This window comes from Grus americana, chromosome 1 (assembly GCF_028858705.1).
Source record: "Grus americana isolate bGruAme1 chromosome 1, bGruAme1.mat, whole genome shotgun sequence".
NCBI classification, from domain to species: Eukaryota; Metazoa; Chordata; class Aves; order Gruiformes; family Gruidae; genus Grus; species Grus americana.
In genome coordinates, this window is record NC_072852.1 from 61,997,229 (window position 1) to 62,009,253 (window position 12,025).

Below are 12,025 nucleotides of genomic sequence, written 5' to 3' on the forward strand. Positions count from 1 at the left end.
AAGAAAGAGGTGCAAAATTTCACACAGCATTCATTATGAGAGGCACGAGCAAACAGAAGGAAGTTATTTGGAGAAAAGAATAAAAAGGCACAGCCAAAGTTGTTTTTCAGGAAGGGAAGAAAAATGTAACGCGTGTTGAAAGGAGTTGGGGAAGAGGTGGAAAAAGAGATACTTTGGGGAATGGTGGAAGTGAGAAAAAAAAAAAAGAATGCTCTCAGTAAGATATGGTTAAAGAGGAGTGGGGAAAGAAGTATGGCATTGATAAAGCAGAGGAAACCTTGACATCTGGAAGAGCAAAGAGTAAATAATCTATGATGTGGAAAGGGGGTTGATTCAGATGTGGAAGGGGAATTTTAAAAACATAGGGTTTGCTAACTCTGCTACCTAGTTTTATGAAGGTAAAAAGCTCTTGCCACCAAGTGTCAGGGGGAATATTATTCCAGCCATGAGGATAACACAGAAGAAGGGATGAAAGAGTACTTGGATACCAGAGAATTTATCATCTACTCAAATGCTGTACTCCCTAAACCAATCTTAACTCCAGTCAAGTCAACCTCTCCACATTACTCCACCAACTTGATTTTTGAAGCACATCCAAGTAATAGTCAATTATTTCATTGTATGTGTGGGTAAGAAATGTTGCCAAAAATTCTGTTAGAAACAAACTGTGTGCTTTTTGTACTGCTCAAAGCATACAAATTGAAGAGGACATCCTGAGATGTTATTCTGTCTCCTGTTATCAAAGCAGCCATGTTTTATAATCTTGCAGATAAAATGATCACTCTTCGTATTAAAATTAATTGTGTTTTCCTCCCTTCCATCTGCTAGAAGATTCTTTCAAACCTTCCTTTATAATTTCTAGCCTAATTAGGGCTGATTCACATCTATTTGCTTTTGTGACCGCGTGTAGCATTTTCTTTATTTACCTCTTGCTCATATCAGCTCATTCACATCGTTTAAGCTGCAGGTCATCTTAAAGCTCCTCCTGCAACTTCTTGTACCATTTTCATGCTGCTGATGAGCTAGACCAGCCAGAAGTTCCAGTTGCTTTGCCTTTATGAGGTGCTATCTGTTACCCGATGCTGAGTAACGGCTGGAGTGCTCTTTGGCCATTCTTACTGTCCACTCTTTTTTCCTGTACTTCAGAAATATCTCTACAGGGTAAATAGAAGTAGGGGCAGGTTATTTGAAATGTGTATCATTTATCATTCTGAAGGATTCTGTGAACTTCTCAGTTGTTCTATGAGCACACATGAAAGGGGACAATCTCATTTGATAAACTACAACTAAATGCAGCTTTAACATTTGGAGTCAGAAGCATTTCATACCATAGGTATTTTATTCTCTTTCTGGGTAATGCTTTGAAATGATCTTTGTATTCTAGTGAGTTACTGAATTACTCTAGCTTATTTTTAGAGTGATTATATAGCCAGGATAGTTCCACAGCTTTATTACGCTGTTTGATATAGGGGAGGATTTTTTCACATATTTAGATCAATATTTTGAGTTTTATAACATCACTGTACATCTTGCCTTAATCTGTGATGTTTAAATTTGCAATATCCTCTTCCACTCCCATATTTAATATATTAATTTCACTGGGACTTTTAGACTGCTGCTGAGAAACTGGTGAGCAACAAATTAATTTCACTTCATTTTACAATTTGCCAACTAAATTAGAATTTTCTCATACAAAGATTAAAACAGCATGAGGATTAGGGCTTTATAAATGCAGAATAGATTGCAGAATCAGGACTCAAAATAAGACCTATCATCTTTTTAATGGATTTGCTATTTCATTTCAATTCTGAGCATCATGAAAAGCTCTCTTAAGTCCAAGAATAACCCAGAATACACATCAGGAAACAGTAGTATAACCACTCTGTTAAATGAAGTGTTTGAAATTTCTTCTTATTATTATAATGGTAAAATTGCTACTGCAAAGGAGATAGTCTCTTCAGAGGTGCAGAAAATGGCAATAGAATACAGTAATTGAATTATAACCTGCTTTAAAAAGAGTAAGATGATGTTCGAATATAGTACCAAACCGTGAAGTCTCTGAGTAGGATTTTCCTTTTCTTTTTGGCTAGATTTTCTGTGATACAATACATTGTTTTAATTGTGTTCTCCATTCCTAAGCAAGCCAGTCTGTTGTTCAGTTATCTTTTGGATTATCATTTTCCCGTACGTACTCAAAGTTAAAACCCCAGCTTTCTGTATATAAAGGTGGGGAGGAAGAACTAGGAAAGAGGCGTGTTTCATCATTAAAGACTCATTCTGAGAGTCATAAAGCAAAGTCTTCCTGTTCAATTCAATGAAAATTTGATCATCATGCATGCTGTGCATGGATACTCTAGGGAGTCCAGTATTAACAAAACACGAATAATTCACGATTAAGGCTAAGAACCAACATGTTTAGTAAATATACAAGATTGCCATATTCTGGGTGACACAAGAGCAGCAGTGTACCCCTCAGTCATTCAACATTGGCGGGGCTGGATAGGCTTTACTTTCTCTGCAGCTAAAAATTTAATTTTATTTCAAGTCCTGCTAGTTGATTATTTAATATGCAGGATGGTTCATCATATGCTGTCTCTATGCTTTTACTTCTCAAACTATACAGAAATTTGCTGCTTCTTTTACTTAGCATTCTTCAACTTACTCCTTTGGGAGATCGTTTCCTCTTCAAGAGTTGCTAAAAGTCTTGAGAGGTCAAGGAAGCGCTTTACTTGAATAATTTTAAATCTGCTTTTGCAAGTGAAATAGGGTCCTCAATGAATTGTATGGTAGACATCTTTGGGAATAATTGACTTCTGAATAGTTCCTCGAGATATACTATCTCTAAGTTCTCAGATTTACATTCTAAGTTTTACTCTGAACAGGATCTAAAAAGGATTTTGTCTGTTTACTAATTTTTTCTGTCATCTCCTGGTTTTGATTAATGAGTTGTTGCTGTGTCCTGTCTACAGCAGAACAGCATTTTAATAAATCTGACATTCTAAATGATTTTCCAAAAATTACAAGCAATAATACTTGTGTTATGCTTGGGAAGCAATCATTCACTACTTTCCTATGAATCCTCATACTATGGTTAGCTTCAGATCATTCAAAGTGCTTTTTTGTTTGTTTGTTTGTTTTTGAAGCAGATGTTTTTCCCTGTGCTGACACAATCAATTATTTTTTTCTCTTAGAGTATCCAAGTTTCTGGAGTAACATTAGAATACGCTTCATCTCAATTGTTTTGAAGACTGAACCAATTTTTACTCATTGCACAGGAAAATTTAGACGTGTCTGATTAATTCTAATTCTAGGGAGATGAATGGTAGCTTTCACTTAAAATAGAAGAGTATCTCTGGAGTTTGGAGCATTTCCAAAACAGAAGGTAGCTTGTGTTGTGGTTTAACCCCAGCCAGCAGCTGAGCACCATGCGGCCGCTCACCCATTCCTCCCTGGCGTGATGGGGGAGAGAACCAGTGAAAAAACCCGTGGGTTGAGATAAAGACAGTTTAACAGGTAAAGCAAAAGCCACACACACAAGCAAAGCAAAACAAAGAATTTATTCACCACTTCCCATGGGCAGGCATGTGTTCGGCCATCTCCGAAAAGTAGGGCTCCATCATACATGCAACAGCTACTTGGGAAGACAGATGCCATCACTCTGAACATCCCGCCCTTTCTTCTTATTCCCCCAGCTTTCTATGCTGAGCATGATGCCATATGGTATGGCGTATCCCTTTGGTCAGTTGGGGTCAGCTGTCCCAGCTGTGTCCCCTCCCAACTCCTTGTGCACCCCCAGCCTCCTCGCTGGTGGGGTGGTGTGAGAAGCAGAAAAGGCCTTGGCTCTGTGTAAGCACTGCTCAGCAGTAATGAAAACATCCCTGTGTTATCAACACTGCTCCCAGTTTTTGTCCCAAATCTAAACCATAGCCCCAGACTAGCACTGTGAAGAAAATTAACTCTTATCTCAGCCAAAACCAGGACAGTTTGTTAAGCTTGAGCACGTTAGGTAACTGAGATCAGCTCAGGTACCAAGATCATCTGAACTTGTGGGCAAAAGCGCAGATGATTTGGAGATGTAAGCAAGCTCTGTATCTAACACATGAAGATTGGCTGATTACTCCTCTCCGTTTCATTCGTTTCATCTTAACATTTTGAGATTGCCATTGCCTCTTCTTTAGAGCCAATCCACTGCGGTCACTAAGTTCTATAGTGGTGTAAGTCTATCACGTATGCATGGAACTGTGGTGCCCCTCTGTAAGAGAAGCCTGCAATGCCTTTGAAAAAAACCCTTACAAAACCTGCGTGTCATTTGTGCAAAATAAAAGATCTAAAATGCTGCAAATTCAGATACAAAAAGACACACTCCTTCCTAGGTTTCATTTCCAGCTGGCCTTTGCTCTGTTCCCACATTAGCAAGTGGATTTTATTTTTTTTAAAAGACTTTTTTAAAGCACTGTGTCATAGTTTAGCCCCAGGGAAAACCAGGACACACGTAAGGTTACCATACCAAACATGAAACCTGGCTCTGTTAGATACCACGTCTGGTTATGTGCTCTGTGCATGAGACTGACATGAGCTATGACTATGCTCGTGCCTTAGAGAGAGCTAAACTCCTTGCCTTGAGCAAAGCCTGACTATACAGTCTTGGCATTAAACAGGATATGGCACTATATAGGATTGGCACTGTGCTGAATATGCAGTACTGACTGTGTGGGGTTCTTCACCTCAGACAGCTCTATAGCTGGAAGAGCCGTCACCGAGATGACCACTGTGGTGTTGGTACGTAGTAAGACTTGGCTGAAAATTGGGAAAGAAAACCTGTCCATGCAACAGCTCCTCTAACCCATCCAAAGGTATTTACTGAGCTGTCCCCTCTCTGCTCCATGGGCCTTCCCCCTGCTCCATGCAAGGTGTCTCAACCATCTGCTTAGGTTCTCCTTTACCTCGTTGACTTCACATGGGATGGGAACTTGCAGATACCTCTGCAATCCATGTTCTCTGTATTTTCATGTCTTACTAGACACATAGGAAGATGCAGAAATGTCCATCAGTTCAAAGGAGGTCCAGTTATTCTGTTTGCTACAAAAATTGCATTTTAAACATTTATTAAGACCTGTAAATATTTTAAAGTCCTTCTGACTTTAGATTATTGCATTATATAAATGTTTAATAGATACAGAAGCTGCACTTAAAGCGCTGATTAATGCATATATACGTCTGGAATATGTATAGCCTTTAGACTGGCACTAAGAGAAACAAACCTGAACATTTTTAGCACTCATTACAAGGAGCAGAAAAATGTCATCTCATAACATGCATTCATGAGATAAAACTAATAACTATTTACATTTCTGATTGTTGACTCTCATTCAGCTCTAACAACATTGCATCCAGTTTTCTGGCATATTAAGGTACTGAGGTGTTCGGCGTAAGCTCATTTTTAGTTCTCTGATATTTTTCAGAGCCAGAGCCTACCTGCAGATACCCTGCTACCTCGACCATGGCATGGTTGTGTGTATCCCCCACATATGTTCATGGTCAAGTCTCCTGCTGGATAAGGACCAAGTCTTGTACTGCATTTAGTCCTGCCCATATGTATATAGAAAGCTCCTGCCACACATAAGGAGATTTTTCTTTTTTTCCATTTTTTTTTCCCCCATTTCTCCTGCTTTTAGGAAGGTATGGCTTACAGCTCCATGGACTAGGTGAGATCCACGCACCCTCTGTACGCTCTGAGGGCAGCTGTCTCCTGTTCGCAGGCAGCCTCTGAAAGCCCCTAGGTAACCTGGAGTCCCTCTTCCAACAGGAGCCAACAGGAGGGTCAGGAGTAGGGGGCTGCGGCGTCAAGCGGCGCTGTGCGAGGTCGGTCACTAGCCTGGTTTGCCCGCAGAGTTAGGAAGGGGTCTGTGTGCTTCCCTTTCAGGGCCGTAGAGCCAGCTTTGTTCTAGCCCTGACACCAGTTTAATTCCTCTTGTGAAATGGGAGATATGGACTGGAATCCTTAGTCAATAACCTGCAACAAATTTAATTGTCTTCACATAAAATTTTCACGTTCAGGCCAAAAAAGCCACAAGAAGCTATGTTTGCTCTGTACAGCAGAGTGATGGCCGCTGGATAGAAGTGAGCCACTGTGAGTGACGGGGGTAGGATGCCCAGGTTTAGGACGCTTCTCCGCGGTCTGGCAGCCTCTGAAAAGGGAGGGGAAGCACCTGGCAATGCAGCACACGGCTGCATTCAGTTCACGTCTGTCATGACATATATCCAGATCACATCAGCAAGAGCTCTGATGCGGAAGGAAACCATTAGCTATCACCATCATCTCTTCAGCTAATTATCCCGAGGCTTTTTTATTTGATCAAACGAAAAAATGTGAGCATGTTATTTCACTCGGAAGCAGGAGCACACCTGGTTGAATACATCTACTGAAACGTCCTGCTAGAGGGAAATCTCTGCACATCTCTGTCTCCAGCCGGAAATCTCCTCACACCTCAAAAGCTCACTTCGCATGGTACTTTGATAATAAAGGAGAGTTAACAGTAACACCCATCACAGGGACTGCGACGGCACCCGTGAGCAAAAGGCTGACTGCAGCCTCATCCTGCTTTAAGGTCTGGAGGGCGCACGGTTCCTAAGGGCTTTGGATGGAGCCTCGGCCGTTCAAAACCAAGCACAACAACTTAAACCTGAAACCAGTTATCGTTTCAGAAGCATTCACCTGAATGCTTTCCATCTGACACCTCTGCACTCATGAAAAATAAGACTGAAATCCAGACGCTGCAAACTACGCGTGCAGCTCCTTGCTTACAAACCAGGACGGAGCCTACGTACTCTCCTCTGGCTGCGTTTCCCAGCATGGAAATACTCGTTAGCATTATATGTGAGTCATTTATAGTTTTTAATCAGCTTCCAATAGCCCTGGCAAAGATTTGCCAGTAACCTGAAATATACTACAATAAGCAAAGCAAGATCACTCACCTCACCGTGTTCTCAAACGCTTTCCTCTAATTTAATTCTCAGTATCTCACAAGCAGACTCCCCGAACTGAGACGTTCCATCTTAAATTTCCTCCCATCTTGCATTCCCTTTCCATAGTTATACAGACTTAATTTCTCACCTGAATTGCACTCAGCTGTGGCTCCTTCTAATCCTTGTGCTGTTGACTTCAAGGGTTGGGTTTTTTTGTAAAAAAATAATTGTAGATTTAATTTTTGACATTTTCCTATGTGAAAAAGGGAGACTTTAAAAGCATCTGTGGTAGGCATGAAACATTGCACACACAGCAGTAACATTTTTATGATAAAATAGCAAAGTACAGTGTAAAATTAATACAAAATAACTGAATTGTTATGGCTTTCTGTATAACTGAAGGTAAATTTCTTAATAAATCACATATAGCTATAATTGCAGGAGGGAAAATATTTTGTTTTTCTTGAATGGGCGTCTCAGCAATTACCTGGACACCTCTGCAGACAGCGCTTGCCTCTCCATAGCATCGCTGCTTGCTCTGATTTGACCTTTTTTTTCTACATCCACCTCTTTCAGGTTCAAAAAACAGTAAAAAAAAATATATGCAGTGATTGATTGCATTAATGGAGCAAACAATCACTTTAAAAAAACCCCCAACAACCCAACACCTCTACTTTAGACATAAAACTAAACCTGTTTTAGCTAGAATAGTTACCTGCTAAGGTAAGTCTGACTAAACTGAGCCTAAGAAAGGCCTAGGCAATGCCCAAACCCTGTCTTTGCAGCTTTCACAGTTAATTGGCGCCTGTTGTGGGCTGCAGGTTTTGACTTGATGGAGGGCTGTGAATACCTGCTGACAGCACCGAGACCTCTTGCTAGCTAAAAGGTCATGAATTGCCACAGTATAATTCTAGTTTTTAGAATAAGTCAAAGCCTAATGGCCTAACTGTTATTATTCAGCTGTATGTTACTTTGACAGCTTTATGTCTTAGTAAAAAAAATAGAAATGAGGGCATAAACCTTGGATTGATTTTTCTCTTACTGAGGAAAACAGCTTTGCTGGTTGTTTGCTTTTTAATCAAAAAATCTGTCTGAAATGAGATTTTCAAACCAACACAATTTTACCTGAAATGCTATGTCTCATTTTCCAGCTTAATCTGTCCATTTGTTGCATGGTGATAGGATGTATACTACTAAACACCTAAAGAAATGTTACATCAGGTCTGCATTTACTCAAAAAAGAGGGACAAAGGAATCAATTTCAATGCCAAAGTCACTAACATTCTGACAACATATTATAATAAAATATATATTTATTTATATTTACACAAATATCTATATATCAATATATAAATATTTATATATTATTTAAATAATATATAATCATATATAAAACTAATATATTGGCAAAATGTATTTTAAACAATATATAAATGAATGAAAATATTTCCATTTTTTTTTCCTCCATGAACAAGTCACTATTCTCAGTCCTAAATGTCTCTGAGCCAGCAGAAGCCATTAATTGACAGTGAGTTGAATCTCATAGTCCAGAGGCTTGAGCACTCCAGTAGAGTGACATTTCAAGTAACGGGGAAAAAGGTCCAGTGTTCTTCATGCAAAGAGGGAAAAGAAAGTTGATTTTTCTCTTTTAACACAGATTTTTTTTTTAAAAAAATGATTTGCATGCAATTTGGGGAGGTAGCTTTTGGATATGTTGTCTTTTAGCACACTGAAGAATAAAACCAGACTCTAATTTTTTCAAAATTTTCATCCTTTGGCAAAGTTGTAAGTGCAACTGGAAAAGCAAGATATTTTTGTGAGGCATCAGGAGTCTTCTATGTGATGATGTGTAACACAGCTAGCGAGAAAAGCACAGCACTGCTGGTCAGGAAGCACATGCTCTAGTTTCCACTCTGCTGCTGGCTGCATTTGTTTAATTTTTTTTCTCTCTTCCTTCCAGTTTCCCAGATTTTTTTTTTTTTTGTAATTATGGTAGAATTAAATGAAATATATTTTCATCCAAACAAAGGTGGAGAAGTGTTGGCAGAGCTCGTGCCTACACAGGGAGCACATTATGATGACATGGACAGGGTTTCTTCAAGCTTTGCATCATCTCTGCTGGCCTGGCTTGCACGATCTTGTCACTTGCTTGGGCGAGAGGACACCCCAGCCGTGCAAGATGCTGCCGCTTCATTGCAGCCCCCCGTGCTCCACACTCATCTCCCTGGTGCCCAGGGGTGCCGTGGTCCTGCTGCCCACAGCTCTCCTGTCATTCAGCAGCGGCCGGTGGTCCATACTGGTGGGGCAACCACGGGGCAGTTGCTGTATGCTGAGTACCAATAGGAAGGGATTTTGTAAATTTGTAATTATTTAATAGAAAAAATAAAGGTGATCAGGCCAAGTCAGCATGGGTTTATGAAAGGCAGGACCTGCTTGACTAACCTGATCTCCTTCTATGACAAGGTGACCCACTTAGTGGATGAGGGAGAGGCTGTGGATCTTGTCTATCTAGATTTTAGTAAAGCCCTTGACACCGTTTCCCACAGCATTCTCCTGGAGAAACTAGATGCTCGTGGCTCGGACGGGTGTACGCTTCGCTGGGTAAAAAACTGTCTGGATGGCCGGGCACAAAGAGTTGTGATGAACGGAGTTAAATCCAGTTGGCGGCCAGTCACAAGTGGTGTTCCCCAGGGCTCAGTCCTGGGGCAGTTCTCTGTAATGTCTTTATCAATGATCTGCACGAGGGGATCGAGTGCCCCCTCAGTAAGTTTGCAGACAACACCAAGTCAGGCAGGAGTGTTGATCTGCTGGAGGGTCGGAATCTCTACAGAGGCATCTGGACAGGCTGGACTGATGGACCGAGGCCAACTGCACAAGGTTCCAGAAGGCTCAGTGCTGGGTCCTGCGCTTGGGTCACAACAACCCCAGGCAACGCTACAGGCTGAGGGAAGAGTGGCTGGAAAGCTGCCTAGCAGAAAAGGACCTGGGGATGTTGGTCAGTAGGCAGCTGAATATGAGCCAGCAGCGTGCCCAGGTGGCCAAGGCGGCCAACAGCATCCTGGCTTGTATCAGGAATAGTGTGGCCAGCAGGACTAGGGAAACAATCATCCCCATGTACTCGGCACTGGTGAGGTCACACCTCAAGTACTGTGTTTGGTTTTGGGCCCCTCACTACAAGAGAGACATTGAGGTGCTGGAGCATGTCCAGAGAAGGGCAATGAAGCTGGTGAAGGGTCTACAGACCAGGTGTTATGAGAAGCGGCTGAGGGAACTGGGGTTGTTTACCCTGCAGAAAAAGAGGCTGAGGAGGGGAGACCTAATCACTCTCTACAACTACCTGAAAGGAGGTTGTAGCCAGGTGGGTGTTGGTCTCTTCTCCCAAGTAGCAAGCGATAGGACAAGAGGAAATGGCCTCAAGTTGTGCCAGGGGAGGTTTAGATTGGATATTAGGAAAAATTTCTTCACCAAAAGGGTTGTCAAGCATTGGGACAGGCTGCCCAGGGAAGCGGTTGAGCCACCATCCCTGGAGGTATTTAGAAGATGTGTAGATGTGGTGCTTAAGGACATGGTTTAGTGGCTGGACTTGGCATTACTAGGTTAACAGTTGGACTTGATGATCTTAAAGGTCTTTTCCAACCTAAACGATTCTATGATTCTATGATTCTAATTGAGGCTTGCCAAAAAGATAAATCCTCATGCTTCCTTCCAGTGGAGCAAATCCAATTTTGTGTCTGTGGCAGTATCGGGGATGGGGCTCTTCGCCGCTATTTTACAAGCAACAAAGGAAATCACCCAAAAGCTGTGCATGCAAGAGCTGTGCTGAAAGGCCATTTCTTACCCCTTTAACCTCAAAACAGAAGTTTCTGGGCTTGTGTGCATGTGATTTCAATTTTCTAAAGCCCTCCCTGCTCGCTCCCCCCGTGGCTGAGCTCTGCAGCTGCTGGTCTCCCCTTGCCTGGGCTCAGTCCCCTGGCGTGCCCTGCCCCACCTGCCCCCATGCAGCCAGAGGACTTCTCCTGGCCCTCGTTTCCGCGTGACACCACACTTGTGAACGCAGATGCTATTGGAGCTGAGGGACTCTCTCAGGGCAGTGTAGTGGCATGTTTAGACCCATGCGCTGCCAGAACAGGATTGCATCATGTCGAAGCGTGTGTAATCCATTCCCTGCCAAGCTGCAAAGGGAGGCAGAGCAATGAGCACAGTGGCTGGAGCCAGGCTAATTGCTCACTTAGATCGAGTCCTTCTCAAGACCTTCTTAATTATCTCCCTCTCTGATTGAGACTGTAGAGGAAACAAATCACCGATGTTTTGAAATGCGAAGGTTGTTGTCTTAATACTGCACAGCCAGGCTGTGATTTCAGGAAGCTATGCTGCAGTTCTGCCTATTAATTAGAGAGTGCAGGGTGGTGGGGCATTTGAGGTGAGAATAGCCTTGGGCTCTAAAGATAGCCATTGCCGCACCATGTGCTGTGACACCTACTCAGCAGATTTCCTCTTTTCTATTTGTTTCTGCTCTCATGGTGAATAATGTTTGCCTTGTGAGGAGTGGGGCTGGCAGATAAAGTCTGTTTGCCACTGCACCCAGAATATGGAGTTTTGGGGCCCTCCTACATTCAAGAGGGATGTTAAGATACTGGAGAGGTCACACTGATGGAATACCAAGATGTTCAGTGACCTAAAGCATATGACCTACAAGGACATGTTGAGGGATCTGGCCTTATTTATTCTGGTGATGGCATGACTAACCAGGAATCTAATAGCAACTACCTGAAGGGGACTTACAAAGAAAGTGAGTCCAAACTCTTCTTTCAGCAGTGATAGATGGTGGACACAAGTTAAAGGCTGGGAGTCCCAAAGTGGCCACTAAGAAAAAACATCTCTGCTGGCTAGTATGGCAGTGGAAGACGTCACCCAGAGAGGCTCTGAGCCCTCCATCCCCAGAGGTACTGAAGCCTTGGCTAGTCAAAACCATGGCTGACCTAGTCTTGGTGACCTTCAGCAGTAGGGTGGCCTGGCTGGCAGCCAGGGCCCCTGCCAACGACACAGTCATGGTGAGCAG